The sequence below is a fragment of the Protopterus annectens genome, chromosome 1.part2, assembly GCF_019279795.1.
Source record: "Protopterus annectens isolate FY-2018-M chromosome 1.part2, PAN1.0, whole genome shotgun sequence".
NCBI lineage: Eukaryota > Metazoa > Chordata > Ceratodontiformes > Protopteridae > Protopterus > Protopterus annectens.
In genome coordinates this window covers 739,389,825-739,397,385 of record NC_056727.1, presented here as the reverse complement: position 1 = coordinate 739,397,385, position 7,561 = coordinate 739,389,825, and positions in this window count along the sequence as shown.

Genomic DNA, 7,561 nt, shown 5'->3' with positions numbered 1-7,561 from the left:
ATATGAGATATGTAATCAAGCAATGAATACTGGTATCCATCTGTTATTGCTGTATCTCTACACACTGTACTTACATGTATGTGATCCTGACATATGTTCCCATTTTGTTGTCTTTCAGGAAATATGTATCTCTGACTCCAGACCCCTTTTACAGATGGTGAAAATGACATCATCCTGGAGGCCTTGCGCCAACACCATCAACTCCTGCTGTCCAGAGGGAGGCCAAACAGGGAAGAGCAGGCAGCATTGTGGGCTGACCTGGTTCACGATGTGAATGCTATCGGTTACCAGAGCAGGACATATGAGCAGGTGTGACACCGCACTACCGATATGATCAATGCTGCATGCAGAAGAGCAGCAGACATGACCAGGGATCATGGTGTCACTGGTGGAGAGCCTGTGGCAGAGCAACTACTGTTAGCCACTGATAAATTCCTGGTGAACCTAGGAACGCAGGACAGATCCCAGGCATCCATCACATGGTATGTCATGGATGTGGTGCCACCATTTCCACACAAGAGGAGCATCTAGGTATGTTACAGGTGTCTCATCACATGTCACTCAGCGTGCATTTAGGGCCATCATGGAGGCACAGGCATGCTCCAAAAGGAACTCCAGATGAATGCCCAGGGTTATGGACATCCATGACTGCTTCCACCACATTGCTGATACCCTGGATCAGTTGACGATGCAGTGGAATGATGTTGGTCTGAGATAGCTCACAGAATATCTGTCTTGGAATGCACATTGTCTGTGATGGAACATCTGGTTGGAGTTGAGCTTTAGACTCATGGAAGTAGGTCAGCAACTACATCTGCTGAGAGTCCTTGTGGTTGTGCACAGTCACTCTCCCATAGTGGCAGTACGTCCAGAGCTCCAGAGGGGAAGTGTGCTGTCCACACCAAGATGTCGCAGGCCATGGGTTCATGGTGCTGGGCATTCCCATGGAGAACATGGTCTCAGCAGACAGCAGTCACCCTCAGGTAATAGTCCAGCATCTGACCTGGGACATGGAGGTGCCAGTGCAGCTCCTGGCAGAGCCAGTTCCTGAGCATGACTGTATTCATGCAGACACCCACACACAACTGTCACAATCAGGTCACCTACAGACACACACGACACATTTCCATGGTCATTCTTGCCTGTTTCCCTTACTGACTCACACACACACCTGCACCCCCACACAACACCCTGTGAAAGTGATGATACTAGTGCTACATCCCTGTCATCCTTGTCATCAATGCAGAGAAATTAAGCTATGTGTCTGATGCACAGGGTGACTATCTAAATTATTATGTATTTGTTTCATCCATTGTTGCCTTTGGCATGTGACTTGCACTGGTCACTGACAGATATTGTTTGTTGCCATTTGTAATGAGCAAACCATATTATTTTGTGTACATTATGTTTGGATGATGTTGTAATGGCTGTATATATACACAATGAAAGGTGTCTCATGGAACTGTTTATGTTTCATTTTCAAGATTGTGTAGGACAAACCTATGGATATGTAGGTACAATAAACCCATAAATGTCACTGCACAGGATGGAATGTCAGCACAGAAGAAAAATGTTTTCAGAAAGGTAAAGCAGTATGGGTGCATGGCTCCATAGGTTCATATGTGTATAACAGGCTAACAAGAACAATGGCTTCTTTCAGCCTAGTCACACATCCCTAATCTCTCATAAGATCTGGTACCCTTGATAAGTGTAAGCAGGGTTTTGGGTGCTGACACATCTACAGGATGCCTATATGAGATAAACCATCTACAATTTCCCTGTGCCAAGTACAGACAGTTGTCCTAAACCAGTTATGATTGTCTTGTTCCACATCCCATTGTGTAACTTGCACATCTGTGCATAACAGCTGACGTGTGCCTCACATGGATGGTGAGCCTGTTACATATAGGGTGTATTGTGTGGGTTACATACCTGTTTTGCTGGCATGTCCTATTTATACCACAGTCAAGGTGTAGCTCTGTAGAATAGGTAATTTTCATGCTAGTCCTTTCTTGGATATGCAGGAGGTACACAGTGGGATCTGACACCTCCCTGTATGGCAGCCATACACCTCCCCTCCAAAGCATGTAGAAAAGAGAATACACAGCTACAGCCTTGACACGGTCTGCATAGGACATGTTATGTATACTGTGTATTGGTTTTCTGTGGAACCTCTGTGGCTGTTACTGTTGTCGGATATGCCTGTGTAGTTACATAGCAAAGGTGGCATTGCACTCCGTGACAGGTGTGATGTATGCCAAATACAGTGTAACAATGACATTCTGGGATTTACATGCCATACCTTTCTCTATAAGTTGTGCAACATTGAATGAATTCTCACATCGTACCGACCAGTGAAAGACAAAGGCTACATCACTCTCTGTGTCCATAAGGCCCTGACTAATGGGTCAACTGTTGGAGGTTTGCAGAAAATACAATATTTTCCAGGGGTGGATGACTTCCAAAAGTATAGTATTGTGCATTCCTTGGCATTTAGTATTTGTCAATGGCTCTGACAACAAGTGAATGTGTGTGTCAGCCCATCCTGGATAACTGTCGGTTCTGTGTGGGATTCAGTGACAGCTCCTAATTTGCAATCATCTGCAACTTTACTCATTCTGACATCACTGACAGCAGCCGTGACTACAGAAAAGGGTATGGCTAGTTGGGGTAGTCCCAAGAATGATGTGTGAGGGAAATCCATTGGTGACTGGCCTCATTGTAATGGTGGACTACCCAATGCTATCTTCCTGGATAATGACTTTCAAACACTTGGCTATCTACCGGTTGACATACTAGTTTGTAAATAACCTGTATGGTGTTTCAACAATGCCTGATGGCCTAATCTTGTCAAATTTCTTCTCAGGCCATGGTAGGTGGAGAGTCATTTTCCCTTCATCCATTGCATAGTTTAACACTCAATGAGGTCCACTGGTTAGGCTAGCCATGATCTGACAATGAATAAAACAAACTAGGTTTGGGCCAGTGTCTGTAGGTGTTCTACATTGTTACTGATCATTTCCATGATAAGCCTTTTCATGGCTTTAAATATAAGAAGATTGAGACATCTGGGGACAATGCTTGTCACTGGATGATAGTTGTCCTGTGTACAACTAAGTATTGTTGTTAATTCGGTCATGGTTTCCAACAAGATAATCATCTAAGATGTCTGTGTCTGTACAGACCACAGGCAAACAATGGAGGGGAGAGTCATATGTACTCCCTTTGAAGGTAAGGAGGGCATGTTTACAGTTATTCTGCAAATGGACACTATCCAAGCAGTGCATAATGAAATGACACAATTACTTTGTGAGGAATGCTGACAAGAGGGGAGTCCCCTGCAATGCTAGTGCCTGGTTACTACTACTGCTGGTCTCACCACAACCTCTCTCTCCTGGGATACCAAGATCCTATACTTGTTTCTCACCAGAAGCAAAACATTAATACCGAGCTCAACATGAGGATCAGGCCACAGCCTGTTTATTCATCCACATAGCTGTCCCATATCATGCAAGGCTCTGCAGGCTTCACATACCTGTTTCCAGGTAGATGCCTTAATTAACAACCAGAGCACTCATTTGAGTGTGGCATGTGTTATGCCTTGTATTTTAGGGTTGTTAGGATTTCACTAGATTACTGACTAGATGGTGAGTCAGAGCACAGCTGCAGTGTCACAATATAATGTTCAATGTCCAGTGACATAGATATCCAAGGTTGCTCAAACAAGCACCACAGTGGTAGTGATCGCTGTTGGTAACAATTTCACAGCAGTTCATGCAGCCTGATCTTCAACAGCTTCATGGTGCACATCTGTGTGACATGGATCTGAGGCCTACTGCAGGGGAATGACCACCTTTGACCAAAGTGTGTGTACCTCACACATGCCCAAGGTATGTCATACTGTACATTTATGTAACTGCACATCATGTCACACAACATCTAGTTTGCTGTCTGGCTGCTTGACAGGCAGTGTAGACTAGCAAGGCCAAAGTAATGACTGCAAAGTTGTACAAGGTCTCTGCGCATGCACGGACATCCACATCTTCACTGCAAGGAGTGCCTACAGACAGTGTGTTTGAGGCTGTTAACCCCAAGGGTGTAATGACCGTAACTTAGCTGGAGTTGTACATTGTCCCACTTGTAGGTATGCTATTGTAATGATGCCTAATAACAGGATTATGGTTGATACAAGGGCCACATGCCTGGAAAAGCATTGTACTCAACCATGTTATGGCATACTGTCAGGTGCTGTGTTACCTTAGGAGAACTACATAAAGGTGATAACATGTTCTAGTTCAGCATTTGTCAGTCCACTGCCTAAGAGTGATGTACACACAAGACTCTATTGCTAATGGCATTATTAATGACCACTGTTGAGATGTGGAAAGTGTCCCCACCCCTATACTCCTATGCCACACAAACACAATGTGTGAGAGATGTGACTATATTGCAAACCTTGATTCCATGCTATCTCACACACCAGTCAGTACATATGACAATGAGCAGTTTGCCAACATGCACACCTCACCACATACTCCACCCACACCCACATCACAAACACCTGCATGTGTGTAGCTCCTTACCAGACACATACGCACACAACACACATCTCAGAAACACAATTACAAGCTCACTACACATAATCATACATTTGCAGAACACAGAACACATTATAGTGCATGCACTACTGTCTCAATGGTTAAACACCTGAGGCAAAACAAAAACTCAAACCTATTATTCATAGGTGATTACATCATGAGACACATTGATGGCCTTCTCACCAGGCTACATATGTGAAAGGTCACATTTAGCTGTCTGTTAGGTGCCAGCATACACCATGTCACACATGCATACAGGTCTGCACCAGGTAACATTATGATGATTTCATAGGTCCTGTTGGTGTGTACAGCTTGAGACATTCCTCAATGAACTATATGTAGACACATGATTGAGCTTACAGACTCTGTGGATCTGGTGGGTATGCTCATAGCCTTCAGATGCATTTCACCTTCACCTAGGATGATTGCTCAATACACACAGAAAATGATTGAAGTCAATAATTGGCTCATCGTGTGGTGTCATTGTAAGGGGATTCAGTGCATGTCAGCCTGGGATGACTTGCTCAACAGACCTCTATGCTTTGCCACAGATGGTGTTCGTCTATCACCCCTGGGAGCTTGTGTACTGGCCAAGGCTGCTGACATCCCAGAGTATATTTTATAGGCTGTGTCTCGAGGGGAAAACTTTCCAGTGAGGAAAGACCATTTTCAAACAACATCACAGTTATGCTGTTACATGCTAAGAATGCCAAAACTACATACCCCTCACTGGAAGGTGCCCCCACCTTGGAAGATGCAGACATTTGCGCAGTCACACACACACACGGTTCAAGGCTGTGAACAGCACCACAGCCATACCAGGCTACACAACCTTCCACATGTTCAGACAGCAAACTGAAAGTGTGCCAGGTAATGCAGCTGGTGTATCCATATTCATTAAAGATAGATACACATCCAGATTGGTTAAACAGTGTGATTCGATGGAGACACTGCAGGTTCTATTCACTGCTGGTAGGGCACCTAATCAAGCTACTGCCAGCTACAGGAGCAACTCCATGAATCAGGACACCCATTGTGCTTATTTGAATCTACTTGTGTCTATCAAGATACATCACAACACCATGGTGTGGAGTCAGTTTCACTAGCCACCAACTGTGTTGGTTACTTGTGCTCAAACTCACTTGCCAAAAGGTTAGTCCACATCCTTAACTACAATGCCCTAAACCAGTGGAGTGACATCCCCACAAGGGGAATCAATGTACTGCATCAGGTGCTTACCAATATGGGTGACCACTGTAGCACCTCTACTGTGAGGTCCTCCCTGGTGAGATCTGTCCACAAATTGGTCTCCTTAAAATTAGGAATCACACCTGAAGCCCCCCCCCTTCTGCAGCAAACACAGTAATAAATTTCAACAAAGAAAAGTGTAACCTCCTATGGCATGGTACAAGCAGCTTGACTGCACCTTTCCCCTCAGATGGGGCAGGCAACTATGCCGAACTCTACACAAATGCTTTATGCAAACACCTTTATAACTACATAGACTCAGCTGTACCTGACAGGAGGAAAAAAGCTCCTCATGGCACAGCAAACTGGAAGGGGTCATAAAATCCCCAGTCATGTCAATCTCCTACAAGAGGGTCATCATGAACAAATGCTTGTTGACATACTCAGGGCTGTAAACTCCATGCAAATGTGTATATTGGCCCTATTCAGATGCAATCTGTATGATTCCCTAGATGACCAGCATTTCAACACAGGGCTTCTGCCTTTGTCCCTCCTGGACAGGGTCAATATGTGCTGATCTTGTAAATAAGGGAAAGAACTTAACTGGGATTTTAAGGGACCTAGGGCCATTAGGCTACTAATGTTCAATGATCCCATGATCACATACACTGATGTAAAATGGTCTAACATCTACACACACAAACCTAGCTAAAGTGAGAATAGTACCACTACCAATTAATGTTTTCATTACATTGCATAGCACACACACTCTAAGTTTTCTGCAATTAGATTAGAACCCTTACCTATCTAATGGTACACACTACAGATCACAGTACTTAATGCACGGACCACAGTGCAAGGCTGCTGTTAATGTCTCTTTAGGTAATGTTTTGCTAGATGACATTAGCAGGCCTTGTTGTAGTCAAGAATTTGGAGACCCACCTCACCTGCTACAACCAAAAAAAAACTGTAAACCCTAGCTCTTTCTAAGTCAGAATGGTGATCACATTTATTTTGTAGGGAGATGCACGCACACACACACACACACACACACACACACACACACACACACACACACACACACACACACACATACACACACAAAAGATTTGAACCCCTACCCATCTAATCTTACACACTATAGATGCACCTAAGAATCTGATTTTTAACCACGTTCCTAGTAACGTGGGATGGATGCATACTAGAATGATATAAGATGTTATTTTTCCTGCATGGTTTCCTATACATTTTAGTGGACATGTTACCTAACATATCTTTACTCACAGTAATGTTTAAAAAATCAATAATGTCAACAGAATCAGGTTCTTAGGTGCATGAGATTGCATACTAATGCTGACTCTTTAGAACAAGCTTTAACAGTGCTAAAGGCAGCTCTACTGAAGAGGGGCTATAAGGGCAGTGAGATAGATAAGGAAATTAGAGAACTGAATACATCAGCTGGTGCTAAAGTAAAACCCTACTTCTCTGACAGTTCCTCAAGTATAGTGAGGGACACAGAGGCTAACAGCACCAACGGTGTAAATAGGGTCTGTTTGACCTATTCAGCAGAGGTTAATAAAGTCTGTAAAGTCATAAAGAAAAATTGGTCCATCCTGATGACTAATCCCTCTATCAGTGAAAATATAGAACGAGTTCCTAAGTTTTGTTTTAAAAATACCAAGAACTTAAAACAGCAACTTTGTTATAAAGACACTGAACCATATAGGCACCTCACTTCCCAGCGTAAGGGCACTCATGCATGCTGGTCCTGCAAG